This window comes from Psammomys obesus, unplaced genomic scaffold, assembly GCF_907164565.1.
Source record: "Psammomys obesus unplaced genomic scaffold, mPsaObe1.curated_primary_1811, whole genome shotgun sequence".
Lineage (NCBI taxonomy): Eukaryota > Metazoa > Chordata > Mammalia > Rodentia > Muridae > Psammomys > Psammomys obesus.
Window position 1 is genome coordinate 46,407 of NW_026589994.1, and position 25,537 is coordinate 71,943.

At 40.7% G+C, this 25,537-nt stretch overlaps 1 pseudogene; it reads left to right on the plus strand.

Moving 5' to 3' along the window:
- The first annotated feature begins 6,167 nt into the window (after nucleotides 1-6,167).
- LOC129675548 (immunoglobulin heavy variable 3-73-like) lies at nucleotides 6,168-22,266 on the plus strand (annotated as a pseudogene).
- The last annotated feature ends 3,271 nt before the right edge of the window (nucleotides 22,267-25,537 follow it).

Consider the following 25,537-nt stretch of genomic DNA (forward strand, 5'->3'; position numbering starts at 1 on the left):
TATTCAGAGACTGGCGTGTCATTAAAACAAAAAAAACCTGTATCTTTGACCTTTGCAACTAAGTTCCTAGTCTCTTTCTCCTGGCCTCCCCTTTGCATGCAGGGTTCTCCTGTCTGATGCTCAAAACCCCTTGCTTGTTTCACTTGTATGAATGTGTATGTGTGGTTTTTCATCGCTTTCTTTCTAGAGGGCTATAAGAAATCAGTGAGCCCTGAGATCCTTTTCAGCCAACATGTAATTTAAAGGATCTGAGTTTTTTTTTTTTTTCTTTTCACAACCTCTGTCTGTTGTGCAAGGCAAGAAACAGCCATAGCAGCTTTCTGAGCTAACTAGACAACCTGCTATTAAGCAATAGAAGCCATTAGCTAAGTGGCTCTGACAGTTCCTGACTAAAGAGGGTTAAATAGTTTAGTTGGAGAGGTGGCAAGCCTTAAGTCTGGATGTCTGGTGTTCAAATCCAAGTTCCTCACTGTGGGCAACTCCTGCCGTCCCTGGCATCTTAAAATATCTATCAGGAACCAAGGCTGGCCCTTGGCAGTCTATTCCTTTGCCAGTGAATTCAATATTATCCTCCACTTATTCTTCTATCAAATTCACAGTACCTCATTTCATGCTTAGCTGTTTAATAGATTTCAGTTGAGGTTTTTGCAATGTCGTATGTATGGATATATTTGCATTTTTTAACCTGCATCCATCCATTTTAACCAGTACCGTTTGTTGATGAAACTGTCTTTATTTTCAGTTGTATCTCTGGTATCTTTAGAAAAACAATCAAGTATCCCTAGATGTGTGGATGTTGTGGAATTGATTATTCTACTAATATTGATCAATGCTGAGTATTAATATGGTGTCAGTTATTCCCTAACCCACTATTTTCCAAATAAAAGAAAGAAACTTGTTAGACTTCTGATAACCCTTAAAGCACTGGAACTGGGCGGATGTTAAATTTCTAGGCCATTTGTTGTCTATAAGCTATACATCCCAAATAATTTGCCGATGTGTCATCCTGTCTGGGCTGCTTCTGATCCTTCCGTCTATCCTCATGGCCATGTGCACATAGTCCATTGTGCCCCATGATGCTCCTTTCTCCCCTTCCTCTTCTCCAAGATTACAAGCCCAGGCATCTAAGCCCCACCTATCTCACTTCTGCCCAGTCAAGGGCTTCAGAATCCTTATTTACCGATCAGGGATAATTGGGGAACATTCCCGATAGGTACAGGAGATGATCCATCATTCATAACAATGCCTGTGACAGGGTGGTAACCAGATCTCAGGGCAGTGCTGTCAGCATCTGAAAACTCAGTCCACAGGATCCTTCTCCAACATGTAGACTTACATAAATGGTCGTTAACTTGACTGTATTGATTAATTGCGCTGCTTTTATGGCAATATTATGATTTTTTTTCTGTATCTTAGAGTATAATTCTGTCAGGAATGGTGATATCTTTAGCAGTTCTTATTTTATTTAGGACTGCATTAGCTATCCTGAGGTTTGCTTGTTTGTTTGAAGGTGATAATTGTCCTTACAATTTCTATGAAATATTGTGTTAGAATTAATTAGAATTTTGTTGATTCTGTACATTGCTTTTAGTAGGATGGCCGTTTTTACTGTATTATTCCTGCTAATACATAAATAAGAGAGATTTTTTCATCTACTGATAGCCTTTCAATGTACTACGTCAATAACTAGTATTTTTATCATACATATCTTTCACTTGCTTGGTTAGAATTACCTCAAGATATCTTTGAGATACTTGCAAATGGTATTATTTTTTCTCTGAAGTTCTTCCTCAGTACATTTATCATTTTATAAAGATGGTTGCTGACATTGTGTATTAATTTTGTATCTTACTACATTGCTGAAAGTGTTTATCAGCTGTAGGGAGTTTTTGATGGCATCTTTAGGGTCACTTGAATATACAATCATACTATCTGCAAATTGAGATATTTTGAATTCCCCCCTTCCCACTTTATCAACTTGTCCTCCTTGGTTGTCTTAATGTTCTAGATAAGACTTCAAGTGCTATATTGAGTAAGTATATGGAGTGGACAACCTTGTTTTGTTTCTAATTTCATTGGAAATACTTTGAATTTTTCTACATTTTGTCTATTGTTACCTGAGAGCTTGCTGTATATTACATTTATTATATTGAGGTATGCACCTTGTGTCCCTGGTATCTGCAAGGCATTTATCCCTACACATGTTGTAGAAAGGACAAAATTGTGTCTAAGGTTCTATGGGTTGGTGTTCTCCTTCCCCCATTGAAAGTACCATTTTGCTACAAAAGGTGGCCATTTCAGGCTCCATACTCCTCCCTGCCAGGAGTTTTAGCTATGGTCATCTACATAAACTCTCAGGAACCTCCCCATCCCAGAGATGCCCACCCAACAATTCTCTTTCTTTCTCCCACTCCTTTTTTCCCCTCTTCTCACACCTGACACCCATCCTTTCTCCCCTCCCGACCCCACTGGTGGACCCCAGTTTCATCCACCATCTACTTCAGATGTCTACTGTATTTCCTCTTCTGAGTAAGATTCACACGTTCTCCCTTGAGACCTCCTTGCTATGCTACTTAGGCTCATTGGGTCTATGGATTGAAGCTTGGCTATTTTGTACTTTATGGCTAATATCCACTTAAAAGGGAGTACATACCATGTGTGTCTGGTTTATATCAGGATGATATTTTCTATATCCATCTTTTTGCCTTTAAATTTCATAATGCCCTTGTTTATAACAGCTAAGCAGTATTCCATTGTGTAAATGTACCAGTGTGCGCCACGGTCAGTTCCAGAGTTCTGACTTCCTTCCCAAGGAGGCCTTGGGACCCAGGAACATCCAGGTCCATCTGGGGCACAGACAGCAGAGCTGAGAAGTGGGCTGCTTCCCTGAGCTACACTGTCAGCCCCAAGGCTCTGCCTGCCTCCTTGAGTTTCTGGTATGCTTTATGAAAAAAAAAATGCTACAGGGCTTGAGCTGCATAGTGACTCTACAGGATTTTCCCTTTCTGTGATTGAGACTTTGAATCCTTGCTCAACGCCTGTTTTTTTTTTTTTTCTTAATTATAAAGTACCATTTAATCCATTATATGCATAAGAGGCCTTTGAAACAAGTCTAACACCCTTTATGATATAGGTCCTTTCCATGCATGGTTTTTGGTTGGTGCATGAGTCTCCACAGTCCTCTCTGGGTACAGATTTTTTGGCTTTTTTGGTTTCCTTGTGGAGCTCCTGCCTCTCCGGGTCCTTCTTTACCCCAACTCTTCCACAAGACTCCTTGTGCTCTGTGCAGTTTGGCTGTGAGTCCTAGCATGTGTTTTGCTCCCTAGCTGGGTGTGGTTTTTCAGAAGACATCTGTGGTAGGCTCCCTTCCTGTTCCCTCATTTGGACCATGAAGGGGTGTTAAATTTTGTCAGACTCATTTTTTTTTCAGTCTAATGACATGATCCTGTAGATTTTGTGTTTCAATTTACTAATAGTGTGGGTTACATGTAATTTACAAATATAGACTATCCTAGTGTCTCTGGGATGAGATCTACTTGGTCCTGATGGATGACTTTCTGATTTATCCTTGGATTAAGGATAAATCATAGAATACTTTCCATATTCTGGCTCTAACAGGCTTTCCAACTTTTAACCCTTGGTGTTCCTTAATCCTTGGTGTAAGAGCTATCAATGCTTCATTCAGCACTTAACACTCCTCCTCCACAGTCACCCATTTCTATATTCGCTGTCACCCTTTAGAAAGAAAGAAGCATCTCTGACCTAACTGAGACCAGAACTCTGAATATAAACACAAATGCTGAGAAGAGAGTGTGGATGCACGCACATTAAGCAGGATCTCAACAGTACATTCTAATCTAGGGCTTATTACTTCCATCCATAGGCTTTAGCCTAGGTGAGTAGCACCAGGAATGCAAGGCCGGTGATTGCTCCCCATGAACTAATGGTACCATCCTAACATACCAAAAATGAAAATTATATATCTAATTGAAGATTGAAAAGTAGACACGGTGCCTAATTAGAGCTTTCACCACTGTGCCTATTATCCATGTTTCTCAAGGGTACACTACCAGAGGAGAAAGGTGAGCTTGAACTCGACAACAAATTCTTAACCTAATTACCATACCCATCATCATCTCAACTCAAATTTATCCTATATACAACTCCCTCCCCCAAAACATCATGACTTCTTCAAAGTCAATTAATATTTTACCAGTGTGTTTGTGTGTATAACATATTGAACCCAATGTTATGCACATGTACATGTGATTAGAGCAGTAAACTTGTGATTGAACAACCATTCATGAAGCGTCGTAGCCTTGGAGAAAAGTGATTCTCACTCTCTCAGCTGCCTTTGATTACCTGTAGATCTTCATGTAAGGATTGGGACCTGAGGGGTTTCCACCTCAATTATTGATGTCTATTTTAGGCATCAATATTGTTGAGATGTTATGGGAGCATCATTCCTGTCTTAATAGAAGATACCTCTAGATCTTATAATCTTTCTGGCCCCATCCAAGAATTTTCCCTGAGCCTCATGTGTAGGGTTTGTACTGAAGCTGTATCTCTAATAGTTGGGCATCCCAGGTCACTTGTTCCCTGCATGTTTACCTGATATGGATTTCTGTAGTAGTCTCCATTTGGAATTAAATAAAAAAGCTTTGATGAGGGGGAGGGAGCTTTTATCTGAGGGTAAAAGAATATGCTTTTGTCAATACACTGATGAAGGTCAAAGACTTTGCAGCTGGGTTGGTGTTTGCATTTCTCTTTTGATGGCATGAACAGTATCTTTTGTTGGAATCACCAACCAATATCTGATGGTTGTTCAGGCTGACTGCATAAGATTGAACTCATTTTTAAGTGTTCAGGTACCCAAGAAACTGAAATTACATAGCCCAGTAATGTATAGGAAAACCAAATACTGCTGTTCTACTAAATAAGGCAAGGACATGAAAGATTCTGAAAAAAGCCAGGCTCCCTGGCAGCTCTTTGTGGCCAGAACCTCCATGATTTCGAGGCTTACGTGATAAGAAAGACTATTGTCTAATCAACAGTTAAGATATTCAAGACCATGGTGAAGGCTGCCTAATATCTTTGAAGCCGCAGAAACAACATGATGAGAAGGGGAGGAAGTTTACAGGAAGAGAGTAAATTGTAGGAGTCTAGACTACCTGGGGGTTCCAAAAGGTTGAATCTCTAAAGGTCCAGGGGGATCTTTTCTGTGAGAGAGCAGACATACTCGTTGGTGTGAAAAGAAACAGACACACTGAGTGTTTTAGGAAGGTCACAGATGAGCTGGAAATGTATTTTGAATGCAGAGAGGCAAGTCTATATGGCTGATGGAGAGGTAAGGACTGGAGGAGCTAAGTGGTAAACACTTCAAAATGTGGTTTTCATTATTAATCAAAAACAATCTCACAGTCTTTATATTTGTGTAGTAGTTCTAGATTTTTGAGGATCAACCTTCAAGCTTTATGTATGTTATACTATTCTACTTAACTAAGACCTCAGCCACATTTTGCTACCTCAAATTAATACCTGCTTTCATTATTCACTGAGCCTTATACAACATTTCTTAAATTATTATAATGTAATTTTCCTTTTCTTAATTTCCTGTGAAATAGTTTCTGCAAAGAAAGAAGGTGAGTTTGCAAGTAGGAAGCATAATAAAGATGGCAAACATTACTATAAATTAACTAAAAATTACTATAAACATAACTATAAATTAGTGCTAAGTCAATTTGTTTTTGTTTTCTTGTCTTCTTTCTTTACTTTGTGACACACAGTTTCATAAAGACCAAGTATATTTCAAACCCATGATACTCTTGCCTCAACCTCTTTTCTACCATGCAGTGGTGGGAATGAAAACAGGGCTTCCAGCACACAAAAAAGAATTTGAAAAACTAAACAGCATCCCCAGGAAAAGTAAGTGGTATTTGACACTATAGAAATGCCCCTTTGGTCCTTATTTCACCTTAGACATCTGCAGTATTATTTCTCTCCACTAGGGTTCCCATCCCTCAGCTCATGATATAGCAGGAAGACATGCAAATGATGTACCCCTCTGTGCGTGAAAACCAGCCTGGCCCTACAGCTCTGGAAGAGGTGCCCAGCTCTGGACTCAAGTTTTCCCATCCAGTGATCAGCACTGACACAGAACATCCAACATGGCGCTGAGGCTGACTTTGGTTTTCCTTGTGGCTCTTTTCAAAGGTAATTTATAGAGGTAACAGATAGCAAGTGTGTGAATGGGGGTGAGTGAGATGGACAGTGAATACTTGTGACTGTTTGTTGACAGGTTCTCTGTTTGCAGGTGTCTATTGTGATGTGCAGCTGGTGGAACTGGGAGGAGGTTCGGTGCAGCCCAGTAGTTCCCTAAAACTCTCCTGTGCTACCTCTGGATTTATGTTCAGTAAACACTGGATGCACTGGGTCTGCCAGTCTACAGGGAGAGGACTGGAATGGGTTGCTCGAATTAAAGATAAAACCAATAATTATGAAGCACACTATTCTGAGTCTGTGAAGAGCAGATTTGTCATCTGAAGAGACGATTCCAAAATTGTTGTATACCTGCAAATGAACAGCTTAAAAGCGGGAGACACAGCCATTTATTATTGTGCTAGAAACATAGTGAGGGGTCTTCAGAGTGGACCGAAACACAAACCTTCCTTCAGAAACACTCAGAACCAGCAGGTGTGGCAGCCTATTTGGAGTTATTGGCAAATTGGCGTGCGCATCTCAACAGTGGAACTAGGCCTCTTGGCACTGGCTATTTTCCAAAGTCCAGTCTCTCATAGACTGACCTTGGTGGTCCTACAGCAGATTGCTCTGACCCTGAGAAACTCTGTGCAACCATAGTAACCAGACAGCAGGCTCTGTGTAACCTTGAGTGAGGCCTCATATGTTTTGGCTAAGTAAAATGGCCTGCATGAGAAACCGCTTGTACTTTTTTGCCTACTTAAGCGTTAACCTGACGTCCATTAAATCGACATTTGATCAGCATGTAGACTTGGTGTCCTTCTCTGTGTCGCCCTGTCTCTGTCTCCCCAGCCCTCTCTCAGGTGGTATGCAGGTGTCACTGCTGGCCGGTGACAAGCAGGGGTTGCAGAGCACACACAGAAAAAAGGAATAGGTGTAAACATAATTTACAGCGCTGGTTTCTGAGGCCTTAACTGTCACTTTATCTAATGATTTCTCAAAATTCTCTCTACAGTTATGGTATGTGATATCTGTAGAAAAAACTCTCAATTGTTTTTTTTTAATGTTCTATGTGTGAATATAAAGAGTTGTGACCATATTCACCTCACACTGAACTCTACTCTCTATTTACCACTCCTGCTGACTGACTACCTTCTCATTCTCAACCATGTCTTTCTGTTGTCATGCCTTCCTTTGTGGCATGTAGCCACAGCCTATTTATGGTTATGTTGGCATTTTCAAATACACAGACAGTGCTTCATAGAACTCCACATCCTTGCTCTTACCACCTGCCCACATCATCAACCATGATGTTCCTTACTCCCTGAAGGAGGTGATATCAAAGTTTCATTTAGTACTTAGCATTCCACAGTCACCTATTCTCCACACTTTGACCTTTTTGGTTTTGAATCTCTGCTTTCAAAATGAACCTGGTCTGACCAACACCGAGAGCAGGATTGTGAATGTAAGCAAAAGTGCTTAGGAGAGAGCTTGGTTATATGTCCATTTAGCAGAATCTCAGCCGACTTTTACCTAGGGATTATTACCTCCAGACAAATCTCTTGTACAAGAATAGTGGTTAATCATACAAGGCAGGCAAGTCTAGTGGTTGTTCCCCATAAACTATGTCCTATTGCTGAAGACAAAACTTACATATCTAATTGAACATGGATACGTAGATCTGGTGCCTAACTAGAACTGTCACCACAATTGACTAGAAAGTGCTCTGCATTCTACCAGAGGAGAGAGCCAAACATCAGCCCAGCTACAAATCTTTCATTCTAGAAGAGTGACTGCTCTGCATGATGCCATGATGCAATAGTGACACAAACATTCTACAAAAAACCAAGTACTATCTGGCTGGACTTAAGGCACACTCCACGAAATTAAACACTTGCCTGACACCGCTTAGGTGACCCAGAAACTCAGATAAGCCTTGGAGGACAGGACAGCAAACTACCATTGCTCTGCTAGAGAAGCATATCAGTAAAATGACCCCTAGTCGCATTCCATGATACCCATGGAACAGTGTTTTTCTCAGCCATCATCAGAGAAGCTACCTTCAGCAGAATAAGGGGAAAATATAGAGAATGTACAGAGAATGATAGAACTTGAAACCCTTAATCCTAAATTGCTTGTCTTCATCAAATCCCTTCCATCTGGGCTAAGGGATCTATGTAGAAGAGGAGGCAGAAAGACTGTGAGAGCTAAGAGGATGCTTTGTAGACACATCAGGACTGACATACACATGAACTCAAAGGCTCTGAGAGAATGAACAAAGCTTTCACAGGTACAAGAGTTATGAGGCCACAGCGCTGAGAAGAAAATTGAGCACAAGGCTCCATCTCTAATACAGAGACTATATCCAAAAGACAACTCCTAGGAAAGAAAAAAAATAGGTTCTTTCAATAGAGTCACAACTGCTCCACAAACAACCTTTAAAGTCAGTTTCCTTGGTCAACAATAAATGGCCAACATACAACATACACAGTAACATATTTGGAAATGTTTTCTCTCATAATGCTTTGTTGGGAATTTCTGTTTTGTTTTATTTTTGCCCTTTTTGTTTGTTTTTTTGTTAGTTTTTGGTTTATTGGTTTGCTTTTTTACCTTACTTGACTTTTCATTATGTATTATTCATTCTGCTAATGTATTCTCTTGGGTTTTGTTTGAGTGTGTGTCTTGTGTTTTCTTTTGTATGCTTTTATTTTGTTTTTTAAGGTTTCTTTTATTTTTTATACTTATTTATTTTATATTTTTACTATTAATTACACTTTATTCATTTTGTATCCCCCCATAAGCCCCTCCCTACTCCCCTCCCGATCCCACCCTCCCTCCCCCTTCTTCATGAATGCCCCTTCCCAAGTCCACTGATAGGGGAGGTCTTCTTCTCCTTCCTTCTGATCTTAGTCTATCAGATCACATCAAGAGTGGCAGCTTTGTCATCTTCTGTGACCTGGTAAGGCTGCTCCCCCCCTCAGGGGGAGGTGATCAAAGAGCAGGCCAATCAGATTATGTCAGAGGCAGTCCCTCTTCCCATCACTATGTAACCCACTTGGACATTGAACTGTCATGTGCTACATCTGTGCAGGGGTTCTAGGTTATCTCCATGAATAGTCTGTGGTTGGAGTATGAGTCTCTGGGAAGTTCACTGTGTTCAAATTTTCTGGTTCTGTTGCTCTCCTTGTGTGGTTCCCGTCCTCTCCAGCTCTTATTATTTCCCACTTTTTACATAAGATTCCATGCACTCTGCCAAACAGTTGGCCATAAGTCTCACCGTCTGCTTTGATAGTCTGCAGGGATTTCAGAGGCCCTATGTGGCAGGTTCCTAGGTTGTTTCCTGTTTTCTTCTTTTTCTGATGTCCAACCATTTTACCTTTCAGGATGGGGATTGAGTGTTTTAGTCAGGGTCCTCTCTCTTGCTTAGTTTCTTTAGATGTACAGTTTTTAGTAGGTTTATCCTATGTTATATGTATATATGAGTGGGTATATACCCTGTGTGTCTTTCTGCTTCTGGAACAGCTCACTCAGGATGATCCTTTCTAGGTCCCACCATTTACCATCAATTTTTATGATTTCCTTATTTTTCATTGCTGAGTAATACTCCATTGTGTAGATGTACCACAAATTCTGCATCCACTATTCAGTTGAGGGGCATCTGGGCTGTTTCTAGATTCTGGCTATTACAAATAAAGCTGCTACAAACATGGTTGAGCAAATGTCCTTATTGTGTTTTTGAGCCTCTTTTGGACATATGTCTAGGAGTGGTATGGCTGGATATTGAGGAAGCGCTATTCCTAGTTGTCTGAGAATGCGCCAAATTGATTTCTAGAGTGGTTATACTAGTTTACATTCCAACCAGCAGTGGAGGAGGGTTCCCCTTTCTCCACAACCTCTCCAGCATGTGTTGTCACTTGAGTTTTTCATCTTGGCCAATCTAATGGTTCTAAGGTGAAATCTCAGGGTCGTTTTGATTTGCATTTCCCTAATGGCTAATGAAGTGGTGCATTTCTTTAAGTGTTTCTCTGCCATTTGATATTCCTCTACAGAGAATTCTCTGTTTACCTCTGTTCCCCAGTTTTTAAGTGGATTACTTGGTTTGCTGTTTTTCAGCTTCTTTAGTTCTTTATAAATACTGGATATTCGTCCTCTGTCAGATAGAGGGTTGGTGAAGATTCTTTCCCAATCTGTAGGCAGTCATTTCGTTTTGATGACGGTGCCCATTGCTTTACAGAAGCTTTTCAGCTTCATGAGGTTCCATTTATTGATTGTTGCTCTTAGAGCCTGTGCTGTTGGTGTTCTGTTCAGGAAGTTGTCTCCTGTACAATGAGTTCAAGGGTATTCCCCACTTTTTTTTCTAGCCGATTTAATGTGTCTGTTTTTATGTTGAGGTCTTTGATCCACTTGCACTTTAGTTTTGTGCAGTGTGATAAGAATGTATCTATTTTCATTTTTCTACATGTAGACATCCAGTTGGACCAGCACCATTTGTTGAAGATGGTGTCTTTTCTCCATTGTATGTTTTTGGTATCTTTGTCAAATATCAGGTGTCCATAAGTGTGTGGGTTTATCTCTGGGTCTTCTGTTCAGTTCTATTGATCCACCGTGTGTTTATATGCCAGTACCATGAAGTTTTTATTGCTGTTGCTCTATAATACAGCTTAAGAACAGGGATGGAGATACCTCCAGAGGATCTTTTATTGTAGAGGATTGTTTTAGCAATTCTGTGTTTCTTGTTATTCCATATGAAATTGAGAATTTTTCTTTCCAAGTCTGTAAATAATTGTGTTGGTAATTTGATGGAAATTGCATTGAATCTGTAGATTGCTTTTGGTAAGATGGCCATTTTTACTATGTTAATCCTGCCGAGCCATGACCATGGAAGATCTTTCCATCTGCTGATATCTTCTTCTAATTCTTTCTTAGTGCTATGAACTTTCCTCTTAGCACTGCTCTCATTGTGTCCCACAAGTTTGGGTATGTTGCGTCTTCATTTTCATTGAGTTCTAGGAAGACTTTAATTTCTTTCTTTATTTCTTCCCTAACCCAGATGTCATTTACTAGCAAGTTTTTCAGTTTCCATGTGTGTCTAGGCTTATTGCTATCTGTTGTTGAGGTCCAGCTTTATTCCATTATGATCAGACAGGATACAGGGGATCATTTCAATCTTCTTGTATCTGTTGAGGCTCACTTTGTGACCAACTATGTGGTCTATTTTGGAGAAGGTTCCATGAGGTGCTGAGAAGAAGGTAAATTATTTTGTGTTTGGGTGTAAGGTTCTGTAAATGTCTGTCAGAACCATTTGATTCATGACCTCTGTTAGAGACACTGTTTCTTTGTTTAATTTCTGTCTTGTTGACCTGTCCTTTGTTGAGAATGGGGTATTGAAGCCTCCTACTATTTATGTGTGGGGATCTATGTGTGGTTTAAGTTTTATCAATGTCTCTTTTACAAATGTGGGTGCCCTTGTATTTGGGGCATAGATGTTCAGGATTGTGATGTCTTCTTGTTGGAATTTTCCCTTGATGAGTATGAAGTGTCCTTCCCCATCTCTTTTTATTAATTTTGGTTGAAAGTCTATTTTATCAGCTATTAGAATGGCTACTCCTGCTTGCTTGCTTCTTGGGTTCATTTGCTTGGAAAGCTGTCTTCCAACACTTTACCCTCAGGTAATGCCTATCTTTGTGACTTAGGTGAGTTTCTTGTATTCAACAGATTGCTGGGTTTTGTTTATCCATCCATTCTGTTAGTCTGTGTCTTTTTATTAGAGAATTGAGTCCATTGATGTTGAGAGAGAATAATGACCAGTGGCTGTTAGATCCTTTGATTTTGATGTTGGCTGTGGTCATAAGGTTGTGTGTTTGGTTCCTTTTTGTTTTACTGTAGTGAGTTTAATTATTTCCTGTGTTTTCTTGGAAGTAGCTAGTTTTTTTGGGTTGTATTTTCCCTTCTAGTGTCTTCTGTCATGCTGGATTTGTGTGTAGGTATTGTAGAAAATTATTTTTGTCATTGAATATCTTGTTTTCTCCATCTATGAGGACTGAGAGTTTTGCTGGGTATAGTAGCCTGGGCTGACATCTGTGCTCTCTTAGGGTCTGCATGACATCTGTCCAGGCCCTTCTGGCTTTCATAGTCTCTGTTGAGAAGTCAGGTGTGATTCTAATGGGTTTGCTATTATATGTTACTTGGCCTTTTTCCCTTGCAGCTTTTAGTATGTTTTCTTTGTTCTGTTATCCTTACTGTTATTATTATTATGTGGCGGGAGGTTTTTCTTTTCTGGTCTAATTTATTGGGTGTTCTGTAGGCCTCTTGTATTCTTATTGGCCTCTCCTTTAAGTTGGGGAAATTTTCTTCCATGATTTTGTTGAAAATATTTTCTGGGCCTTGGAGGAGGGAATCTTCTTTTTCCTCTATACCTATTATTCTTAGGTTTTGTCTCTTTATGTTGTCTTGAATTTCTTGGACGGTCTGTGTCAGGAATTTTTTAGATTCAACGTTTTCTTTGACAAATACGTCTATTTCTTCCATTGTATCTTTCACACCTGAGATTCTTTCTTCCATCTCTTGTAGTCTATTGGTTATGCTAACCTCTATGGTTCCTGTTTTCTTCCCTAAGCTCTTTCTTTCCACAATTTCCTCCATTTGTGTTTTCTTTAAGTTTTGCAATTCTATCTTCAGATCTTGAGCCATTTTGTTGATTTCCTTCACCTGTCTGACTGTATTTTCCCGTGTTTCCATCAATTTCTTCAGCTGTTTGTTTGAACAATCCTCTTTTTCTTTAATTTTATTCAGTGATTTAACCATTTCCTCTCTATAGGCCACAAACTGTTTGGCTGCAACTTCCTCCATTTCTTTACGAATTTTGTTTGTTTCCTTTGTTACCTTCTTCATGATCATAGAGGCTAGGTCCTCTTCTTGCATTTCAATTATGCTGGGGTGTCTAGGCCTTGTCCCTGGATAACTGGGTTCTGGAGATGCCATATTGCTCTGGCTTTTGTTGGTTGAACCTTTACGCTGGCCTCTACCCATTGGGTTATCTTAGGTTTTTGGAGTTGGTTTCTGGTTTTTCCTGGAATCCTGTGGTGGGGAGAATCCCTTTGGCAGGAAGATGGTTTTTCCTGAAGGAAGCCTTCTCAGCTTTTTGGGAATAGTCACTGAATGGCTGGTGTTTTTCAGGAGTTGCTGCTGCACACCTCAGGCGTAGAGACCTGAATGGTAACTGTGGTCCTTATTAGTCGAGAGGGCTCTCCTCTCACCAGGAGAAGTCCTGAGGACAGCTGCCCAGTTTCTTGCTGTGAATTTAGTGATCTGCTGCTGTAACCTGTGTGTCCCCTGGTTTGGTCGGTTTCGTTAGGAATAACTATTTGCCCCGTGGAGCAGTATCTGGGGGTTGATCTCAGGGATCCTGGGCTTTTGTAGGTCTGAGGTTGGGGCTCTGTGCCCCAGTACCCAAGCAGCAATCTGTGGCGGGTGAGTGCTGCTCTCCTGGTAACAGCAGGCTATCTGGTGTACAGCTGGTCCCTGGTTTGTGCCAGTCTTCGGGACCTTTTCTGGGGATAGACTGAGTGGTCTAAGTCCATCTCCTTTGGTTAATTCCCTGTGAGAATTTCTCCAGACAGTGACTCCAAGTCTCTGGCGTCCTGGGGCCCACAGTTCTGTCTGTGAGGAATAGTTGGTACAAAGCAGGTCTTTGGGCTGGTGGCACATGTGCCTGCCTGCTAGTCTGCAGGAGCTGGGTGCCCAACTACTCTCTGTGCTTCCGGCTTCGGGCCAGATCAGTGATGGCGGCTCGTACCCGCCAGTCTGTGGGAGACTTTCCCCGGGTAATGCCTGGGTGGGTACTCAGTTCTGATTCCTTCCTTCCCTGTGGGGACCTCTCCCGACAGAAACTCCCAGATTCTGTTGCACTAGGGTGCGCAGCTCAGTCTGTGCAAGAGTGCAAGAGAGCTGTGCGGGCAGCCCCTCTCCTTGCTGGTGCTGGCACTTGGAGCCCAGTTCAGTGGTGGCAGCTCTTACCAATGATCTGTGACCCTTTTTCCAGAAAAAAAACTGGGTGACCCGTGGCCAGTCCCGCTAATTACCTTCCCCGTGGTTTTTCTCGTGACTGGGACTCCCAGTCTCTGGTGCTTTTGTGTCCACCTTTCAGCCTGGGAAGGTGATCAGGTATGTGGCTCTAGTCAGGCGACCTAGTGCCTGCATGACCCGGGATCTCTTCTGGGTTCTCTACTGGGGAAGGTGATCAAAGGGCAGGCCAATCAGATTATGTCAGAGGTTGTTCCTTTTCCCATTACTATGTAACCCTCTTGGACACTAAACTGCCATGGGCTACATCTGTGCAGGGGTTCTAGGTTTTCTCCATGCCTGATACTTTGTTGGAGTAGGAGTCTCTGGGAAGAACCTGTGTTCAAATTTTCTGGTTCTGTTACTCTTCTTGTGGGGTTCCTGTCCTCTCCAGATCTTACTATTTCCCACTTCTTACATAAGATTCAGTTCAAATGTTTTTGCTATAGTAAAATAATCAGCAATAAATATGGGGTTGCAAATATCAATAGGTAAGGTATGGGTGAATGTAGGAAAGTTCTCAAGAGATAGACAGCAGGTTCATATGTTAGTCAGAGATTTATTTTACTGAGAAATCTCCAAACTGATTTCTATAATAGCTGTATTTATTTTCACCACCACCACCTGTGAATAAGGGTTGCTTTCCCTCAAGGCTATCCCTAACAGCAGTCAGATTTGCTGATAGCAACCATTCTTACTGGGGGGAGTTAGTATCTCAAAGTGGTTTTAACTAGAATTGGCATGGTGTCTAGGGAAATTGAAACATGTACAATATATATTAAACGTTATATCTATAGATGTATCTGTTGTCCAATGACTTATGTTCTAATCGTTTTTCTAGACTTTGATTGGAGCTTGTAGCTCCTTGACATTTGTAGAATCACTTGTAAATGCACGACCTTATACCGTGCCAGAAGCGTAACTGTCAAACTCGGCTCCATTCTGTATTCTGTCAGTTTGCTCAGATGCTTGTTCCTTTGCTTTCTTAAAAAGCCTCGTTTCCCTGGGGGTCTCCAGTCCTTCTGACTCTTACAGTCTTTCTTCCTCCTCTTCTGTGACGTTCCCATTTAGGAATGACTATTCCAAGGCCTCTCGATCTCTGCAGATTGTCTGGGTCATGGGTCTCCGTATTGATACCCATCTAATGAGGGAGAGTGTTTCACTACTGTTATCTGAGCAAAACACTGTTCTCTGTCTATTTTCAGGTCCTGGCCCATTGGTGCAGTGTCCTAGATGCTGTCTTGTGGAGGGATCCTTAACACTGATCAGATATTGCTTTGTTATTGCCTCAAGCTAACTACTACCTAGTACTGCTCTAGGTAGTACTGCACGACCTCATGTTGCAGGCAAGTCAGAAACTGTGTATCACAGAGGCTCTATGTGCGTTGGCCTTTGCTTTTCTGCTCTAGTAGCATGCATGGTGTCTTCTAGCTCCATGAATACCATTCGGTATTGGTGAAGGCTCTAGGTAGGCACCAGCTCACCTTATCCATGTGCAATCAGCTGTGTAGGTATTGACTTGAGTAATAGGGCCTTACAATCAGTTTGTGGAGAGCCAGCAATACTCTTAGCAATAGGCTGTGCTATTAAGGAGGTTGCATGTGACTTCTTTGGCCAACGAATTGATTAGAAATAACCTATCATCAGATCTAGAGGCTTTATTTGGATATAAGAGATATCCTGTTGGGTCTATATCTTCTCTGTTATATGCTGACTGTATTTAGATTGGCTTCACATATGGACTTAGATGATGGGTTGTGTCTCCTGGTGAAGAAAAAAATCCTAAGATCCAAGGTGGCCTTTAAACCATCAAAATAAAGATTCCAAGACTTTTTAAAACATCAAAACGTATGCCTTAGCTGAGCAGACTCTCAACTATCTCACCTAAGTTAACTTGCTCACCTTGCCTCACCCAGTCACATGTCCAGCTATACTCCCAGTGTCCACAACACATCTGCCTTCCTTCCTGTCTCCCAGAGGAAGGGCTTATCTCTTTCTTCTCTCCCTACCAGGAAGTCCCATCTTCCATTTCCTGTTCTTCTGCCCAGCTGATTGGTCAATCAGCTTTTTATTGACAGCTGCTACATCCACACAAGACATTCATCCACATCTGTATGTAGTTTAAGCAGCTTTTCCATTATTAGGGTTCCATGTGAATCCTCAAATGTCCCTTAGTTTTACTTTTCCTCCCTAAATATGTGCCATCATTTCTTGTTCCATCCTCACTCCCCACTTTCTCCTCCTGTTCAAATGCACTCCCCACCCACAACTCTGAATTTTCCTTTTCATTTTTTAGTGAGATTGTTTCTGCTTCCGATGTCGCTAAACTCTGCAGCTATATGGACTGTAGCCTGCTAACCTAGGCTTTGACAGCCAGCACCCTCATTTGTCTTTTGGGGTCTAGGTTTCTTTACTCAAGATGATAGTTTTTCCCTAGATCCATCAACTTAACTTTAAGTTTCATGACTTCACTTTTTAAGAGTTGAGTGATAGTCTCTTGTGTGAATAAACTACATTTTCTTTATCCATTCATCCACTGAGGAACATCTAGGCTGTTTCCAATTTCTTGGTATTAGGAACAGAACAGCAATGCTCATGTCTGAGTAAGTGTCCCTGTTATAAGATGCACGATTCTTCAGACGTATGACTAGACAAGATCTTAAGGTAGATTTATTTGCAGCTTCCTGAGGAATCTATATATTGATTTCCAAAGTGACTGCACAAGTTTGCACTCCACCTGAAATGGATGAATGTTGCTCTGACTCTATATCCTTGTCAGATGAGCTGACATTTTTTAATTGATTTTGCACAGTCTGAGTAGTATAAGTTGAAATCTCAAATTTGTTTTGATTTGCATCTACCCTCATGGTGATGGATGTTGAATATTTCTTTGGGAGTTTCCAAGCCATTTGAACTCCATGTTTTGAGAATTCTTGGTTTAAATGGTACCCCAGTTTTAATTGCTTTATTTGTCTTCTTGATATCCTGTTTTGGGGGGTTTCTTCATATATTTTAGATATCATCTTTGTATTGGATGAGCATGTGGTAAAAATCATTTTCCATAGCTTGGTGCTTTCACTGAATGATAGTGTCCTTTGCCCAACTTACTAAAACAACACCTAATCAATAAAACTGAAAGAAATTCTGTATCAAAATGGTGGCATCTGTCAAAATGTCAGCACCTGTCAAGACAGCTACATCTCCTCAGCCTGCTTGTGGGACATCAACACAAAAGTGGCATCTCCTTTAAAGCCTTCTAGCAGCTCCTTAGTGATGGTGTCTTAGCCAAAGCTACCTGTGCCTGGGAAGCACTTTCCATTGTCACCCATGGAACTGATGCAGGGAAAGGGAGATGAAAAAGTGACCAATCCATGACCACAAAAACCTGCAAATCTCTGAGCTCCCCAACATCAGGACTTGAAATCCCACCAATGCTCACTCTGGAAGCCTCTGCCCTGCAATTTTTTTCCTCCCTCCTAGTTAAGAAATTCAATATAAGCCCAGCCCGTTGTTCAGGTTCCTGCTGTCTTCTCTAGGATCAGAGGCAAACACCTCTGGATTTATCCCCCCTCTTTCTGAATTCATCCCTCCAACAAATCTCTTTTATGAGATGTGTTCCCTGGTATGACTCTCTCATTGAAAGAGGCCAAGAAATAATGAAGAAAAGAAAGAAGTGAAGGAGTGGAGCAGAGGTGAGGCTCCGGGTTCCTCAGATCAGTTAGAGATACCCTCCCCTGGAAGCTGAAACACTAAAAATGGTGTGGGGTTGATGCTCCTAAGAAATTCAGGTGAGCTGGGGATACCCTCCCCTGGGAGCTGTACTGGCTCACCTGGACATGCTTCCTCTGAGAGCTGTGTGGTTCCTGGGCTCCCCTGTCTCAGGATGCCCTTCCTTTGGGATAACTTCTCCCATCAGGGATGCATCATTCCTGAGCTCAGGAGTCCCACGGACCCTTCCATCGGAGCAAGAAAGACAAAAAAGTCCTACTACAATCCTCCCTCCAATGACACTCAGTCTCTCTCAGGCTCTGCTGGCTGTTTATAGCCTCTCTGTTATTAGAAGTCCAAGAGGCAACCAATACTCAAAGTCATAGGGTCAAAAAGTTCTAATGGCTAAATCATTCCCAAAGAGTCAATTAACTAGCCATTAGAGACCCATAAAAGGGCCAGACACAACATAAATGATGTTAGAGGGTTTATCAGCTGGTTTTCTGGTGGCAAGATACTTTGACTTCTTCCCTTCCTATTCTATTCTATCCACTTGTCCTCCTTCATCATCTTCATGTTCTAGATAAGACTTCAGGTACAAAATTAAATAGGTATTCAGAGAGTAGACAACCGAATCTTGTTCTGATTTTAGTGAAAATTCTTTTAATTTTCTCTTCATTTAGGCTGATGTTGGCTGAGAGATTGCTGTATATTGCATTTATTATGTTGAGGCATAGTCCTTTTATTTGTAGTAACTTCAGGACATTTATCATATCATAAAGGTTTGTTGGATTTTATCAAATTCACTGTTTTCCACCTTGTAGAGAGAATCTCTTGTGTACTGTATGAAAGTATCTGTCAATAAAAACCTGATGGCCTATTAGCTGAGGCAGGAAAAAGGAGCTCAGAGTTCTGGCAGAGAGAGATGAACTCTGGGTTAGAGTCAGAGGCAAGGGATTCACCCCAGACTCCAAGAAAGACAAACACATGAAAGTGAAGAAAGGTAACTAGCCACACAGCATTCATAGAGTAGAATAAATGGGTAATTCATGTCATGAACTAGTCAGGGAAAGAACCAAATCTTACAGCCTCAGCATTTATTCCTAAATTATAAGTCCTTATTTGTGGAACGGGGCATAGATGAAAATGTGCACAGTTACAAATAATATCCAAAAACCAACTATTAGAATCCAGAGTTGGGCCTGAGGACTGCTGGGTGGAAGGCAGCTCCTCTCCAAGGCGTGGGGAAGCAGAGGGAAACTGTACAGAAGCAGTGCAGAAGGTATCTCCTCTAAAAAGCGCCCACTGAGGGAAAACGCTGGCTCCTCTGCCGGAGACTTAGGATAAACAACTGGGGCTTCTCCCAGTCATGGGCCTGAGAGTCCACTAAAGAGAGCTGGGCAGCCTGTGGGAAAACCTGGATAAAGGAAACCTGAACAGGAGAATTGTTTCTGTTGGACTGGCCTATATACCTTCTGTGAGGCATTTTCTTAAGTGATCATTACTGTAAGGAGATTCAGCTCATTGTGAGTGGTTCCTTCCCCAGGCAGGTGGAGCTGACAGGTGTAAGAAAGCAATCTGATTAAACCAGTAAGAAGTTTTCATTTATGGCCTCTGCTTCAGTCCTTGCCTTCACATTCCTGTCTGCAGTTTCTGACTTGGTTTCTCTCCATGATGAATTACAATCTGTACAATGAAATAAACCTTTTCTTCACCCAGTCGCTTTTGGTCATGGTGGTTATCACAACAATAGAACTAAACTGGAACAATTAATACATATAACATTTATCATATAACAGGGGTTCTGCATACTTCCTATACAGACGACAGGAATAATAATAATAATAAAAAAGATAAAGACACTGAGGAGAATCCCCCTGTGTGGCCTAGTGTTTTCTGAAATTGACACAATCTAGAATCATGTGAGAGGAGAAAATGTCAATTGAGAGAAATGTCTCCCTAAGATCTGCCAATAACTAATATCTGGGTGACCTGGCAGTCAGGCTTCAGTTGTGCAGAGTGAGGACGGAGGTCTCTGCACTCCATTCTGTTCTTGTCTGGGCTCTTGGGGTATTTGATGACAATTGTCCAATCAAGTAGTGAGTGGTTGTGTCTTGGGCTTGGAGGCCAGCCTCAGAGAAACTGTAAGCTTCTGACGTAAACGGTTTAACAGTGACTTGCTTAGACTAACCTGAAGTACAGTGCAGACGTCCACCTATGGCCTTTAATGACAGGAATTTTTAGGAAGAGATGGCAGGGTGCACTCCCGGGCAGTTCCTCTCCTATTTGTTATGAGTTTAGTTACTTTCCAGTGTTGTAACATAATCTGAATGTTTCCTTTGGCTTTCATTTTTTATCAAGTCTTATAAATGAAGAGTGATAGGAGTTGCAGAAACATGGTGTTATGTTCCCATTTCTCAAGGATCTTAAATTGAACTGAGGTGAATATTTGTTCTCTAACTTTTGATTGTCTGATCTTGTCACTTTTTAGTTCAGGTACAGGAAAGCAGGATGAGAGTCCTCACAAATTACTTTGTTTTAGAGATTAGCAAATTGATACGTTTTCAGGGTATCTCATTCCTAAGAAATTACATTGAAAGAACTGTAAAATCCATGTACATTTTTTTCAGTAAACACATTCTCAGCTGAGCCTAATACATATCTGAAGGAAGTACTACTGAGGAAGAAGGTCAGAGTGCATGCAAGTTTGTATCAAATTGCCTTCATCAGTGTCTATGAAAAAAAAGCCCCTCTGCTGACCCTAATACCTGTTTGGAGTGCTAGAGGTCAGTGGAGGCAACACAGACCAAGGTCAGCATCTGTGACCTTATCTGGATGATCACAATTCCGCAGCCAGACTCTGGCTTTGCAAATTGGAAACAGAGCCCCAGACAAGCCCCCTGCTGCAGGAGGAATGCAGGTCAGCAGGTGGCGCTCACAGCACACACAGGCCTCCCTGAAGGGCAGGTGCAGAGAAATCCCTCTAGAGTTTCCTGACTCCAGCAGGATTTCCTCCTCTCACTGAACCAGATGTAACCCAGTTAACCAAATAAAATCCTCAGAGACACTCCCCTAATGGGCTGTTTTCCCTGAAAGAGCCAAGGCAGATGTGACTACAGATCACAGTTGCTGTGCTCGTGAACCTAAGTTCCTCTCCTGGGAATGTCACAAAAATAGACATGACACAATCCACAGGATAATTTTGTCACTCCAAACACAGCTGTTTTCAGAGCAGAATAAATTTGTCAATAGAAAAATTAAGAAAAAACAATCTTTCTCTTGAGGAGGTTTATAGATATTTCAACTGTTTTAATCTTGAAACTTAATTCACAACCACTTTGGAAATCCTGCATCCTCAGGTAGTCTGGAGACTGGGGGGATATTGTAACATGACGCTAGATTTAGGCTGAATATTCCTTGCCAAACTGTTGTGATCATACACATAGTAACTTTGCTTCTAAGGCTGTCAACTCAAACACATCCCACAAAAAAGACATCCTAACACACACATATAAACATATATGTGTAAATTATAATACTATATGGGTGTGTAATCTGTATGTGTATATTCATAGGTTTTCTAAGTGATTTTATTATTGATAAAATATATTTATAAAATCATTTTTAATTAGCTGTAAGGCTCTAGTTTGGGTTATAACCTTAAACAAATGGATCCATATATGCATTTGATATAATTTTGCCTTGTGTTAAATCTCCAAAATCTAAAAACATTTTATTTTTTCTTTGAAGCAGGTAAGGTGAGCAGAAAGGTACACTATGCAGCAAAAATCAGAAAGAATTCTTATACTTTATCACAAAGATCTTTTAATGCTGTCATTGCGGCAAACTCCTTCATTTCATGTCTGCCATATTCACTAGTAACTGCTCTCTTTAAAGCTTTCACTCTAGAAGTCTTCATTTAGCAGGACGACATGCAAGTGAAGTTTTCCTCAGCTTATAAGATGAAAACCAGCCTTGATCCTGCAGCTCTGGCAGAGGAGCCCAGACCAGGATTTTCAGGTGTGCCCATTCAATGATGAGCACTGAACAGAGACCACAGGTTCATGAAATTTGGACTCAGCTGAGATTTTTCTGTTGCTCTTTTTAGAAAAAAAAGATAATAAATGTGAGAGAGGACATGAGTGAATGGGAAGTTGGACACCTGTGACAGTTTCCTGATCAGAATTCTTTGTGTTTGCAGGTGTCCAGTGTGAGGTGCAGCTGGTGGAGTCTGTGGGTCATTTTGTGATGTCTGCAGGGTCCACAAGACTCTTCTGGATCTACATCAGGCAGATTTGACAAGCACTAGATTAAGAAATCTCAAAAGAGGTGTCTGGAGTGAGCACAAAGGACTACTAATTCCAATAGTGGGTGCTAAGAGATTCTGTGATGGGCTGATCCACCATACACAGCAATGATTCCAGAACACTGTGTATCTGCAAGGGAGAATTCTGAGAACTGAGGACACTGCTGCCCACTTCTGTGCTAAACACACAGTGTAAGTCCAGAACCAACCTTCCCACTATGTGCTCAGAAACTACAGGGTGAGGTCAGCATTCACAAAGGTTTCCACAAGAGAAAGGTTTACCCAAAATAATCATGCCTTTCTCTCTTGCAGGTCCCTGGCTTCAGTCACAGATGCCATTCTGACAAAGCCTGTGCCACTTCTGCAGAAAAAATAGTAATTTCTTCTTTTTCTCTTGCCCCTCAGTGATAATTTTCATTCTACACTGCATTTTCAGCTACAGCAGACATTCTCTTTTGCACGCTAGAGCTCTTCAATGTTTCCTTGCCCAACCAACATCCTAGAAGGGGTATTGATCTTCCAGTGTGTCACCTAGTTACCTAGGATCATAACTTCCTGTTTCAGACATGTAACCCAGGACAGAACCGAGTTTGTTTCTGTTCTGTTAACCTTGCAGAACCAACTTATACTTCATGGACTGTTACCTTCATGGATACTCTGTGACATGCCTGTCCAAGCCACTGCTACGATGAACAATACTGTAGTGAGTGTGGGTGTTCACACACCTGTAGAAAACAGATTTCTAGTACTTGTCATAGCACATAATAGTGAGACAGTTTCTTACAGGAATTCTGTAGTGAACAGTTTGCAGTCTTCCATTATGCTTGCATTAAGGGTTGCACTAGTTTTCATTCCTACAAACAGTGAGTGAGTGTCCCGTGTCATCCACAACCTCACCAGCCCTCTTTCCCTCAGTCCTTTGGGTGATATGCACATAAAATTTGCAGTGACATCTCAGCAGGGTTCTACTCCCATGATTGTGATGGTATGTGACTATAACAACTTCTCTTGCCCTGTGGAAGTCTTCTGCATTTCTCTGACAGTTGTATACTTGTTTGGTCTATGGTCCTACCACATCAACTGATAAATTAATGAACAATGAAATTGCCCACAGTCGTAAGACATTTTCTGAGCAGTTTCCTCCTTTTAGACAACTCTAGCTTGTGGCTATTGACAAAATCCAAATAGTACACTACTGTTTGATGTCCGAAGGTGATACAGACATTTTAAACATATTATTTTTCTAAACATCTAAACAATGTAATTCTTTCCAGTTCTGATCATTTAGAATTTTAATAGTAATTTGTAGTTCTATTTTTCTAGTTCTATTCTCTCTTACTTGTTTCATCCTCAAATTTTATTTCATTTAAATAACAATAGAAATTAGGATTTCTTCATCTATTTTTATAATTAGTATTGCTATTATAATTATTAATTTACTAGTATTGTTTATAATTTACTAATGTAATTAGTAAGCTACCATTTTTCTTAATTGATTCATTAGTTGTAACTTTTTAGTGACTTTTAAAATGTGTTTTATGTATAATTTCATGTATTCTGCAGTGAAAAATGTGTTTTTATTTTCCAATTGAAATTATATTCATCATTTCTGTGACTGATCCCCTGGCTAGAATACCAATAAATACATTGATTAATGTGGGTTAAATGGGCACATTTATATTATCCAGAATTGTAAAAAGAAAGTTATGCCTCAGTCATTACATCATATTTTCCAGCATGCAATCATTACTAGCTGGACAATCCATAATTCTTTATTTGCCTGTAATCAATATGATTTCATATTTTTACCATTAGCCATTATTGTTAGGTTTTGTGTCCCTCCGGACGCAATCAGCTGAGAGTATCTGTGTCTTCATCTCATCACAGGTGGGAGGGAGCAGTTCAGACCCAGGTGTGGGAAATGCAATGCAAGACACATTTCAGGAACCCTGAACTTCCTACATTAGTATTTTCTCAAATTTTCAATTTCCTGAAACCACCTTAATTATGCATATTAATACCATGGACAGTCTGTGACTAGTCAGGAGAAAGGAAGGAAGAGAAGCATCATCATTATCATCATCATCATCATCATCATCATCATCATCATCATCATCATCATAATGAATCAAGGGAAGCACCCTGAGGAATGCACTGTCCATGGCTTCCTACATGCTAAGGGTTGAACAAGGCTCACGTCTGTCAAGAGCTGTGGTGCACACACACTGAGAAGACAGCCTGAGCAGCAGCTGCAGAGGAAAGCTGAAGACCAGTTTCCTGTGTGGAAACTATCTCTTCCTGTAATATTTCTTGCACAAACATCTTTAGTGTCATGTTTTGTGTTATATTTATGGGGAAAGAGCAACATGAGTCCTAGGCTTGTCTCAGATGTGCTGTAAAGAAGATTATCTTTGATTTCTGATCCTCCTGAGTTACCTGAGTTCAGGCATCATAGGAATATACCATCACAGAAGACAGTTATGTGCTTCTGTGGGGACATGAACCTTTCTGTTGTCTGCTCTTTGAAATCACTCTGCTAACTGAGCCATATGTCAGGCTTCTTGTACTGTCTTTATGTCTATCTTATAAAAGAAACAAACAAATGTTTGATCTCCCTTGTGATTTTATTTTGAGATTATAATGTAATCACACCATTTTCTCTTTCCTTTCTTACCTGCAGATGCCACTCCCTTAGTAGATAATGCTCTCATTCAAATTGATTCCATTTTTCATTCCTTGATGAGTGAAGACAACTATACCTGTCTTTGGATAGAAGGAAAAATATGTAGATAGGTAGGTAGATTTTAAGCTATTTAGTAAAGTGGTAGTTATAGGTTCTTCTCCAAGATCTATGGCTTAAGTAGCCCTGGGGAGTTGGCTAGGTTTCCAGTATCCGGTGTTATTTCCTGCTGGTTGAGAAGACTTTAAGTCAAAATGATCATTCCCTATAATCTCCTAGTATAAATATTCCTAACTCCGTTCCCAATATCTTTACTAGAAATCTGTTTTACGAGACCCTGTGATTTTATTGTTGGTCTAGTCTTCTAAAAAAAAAATCTTACATTGAATAATTTTAGATTTACAGAATTGTAAGAGAAAACGCTCCTCACACACAATCTCCAAGTTCCCCCTTGTGCTCCAGGCTCAGTAAATAAACATGAAGCATATCCTGAATGAATAAGTGTCACTGCCTTTAATATACTCCAGGCTGTATTGGAAGTCTCCTGCTCCTGTGACATTCTGTCTCTCACCCAAGAAATGCCA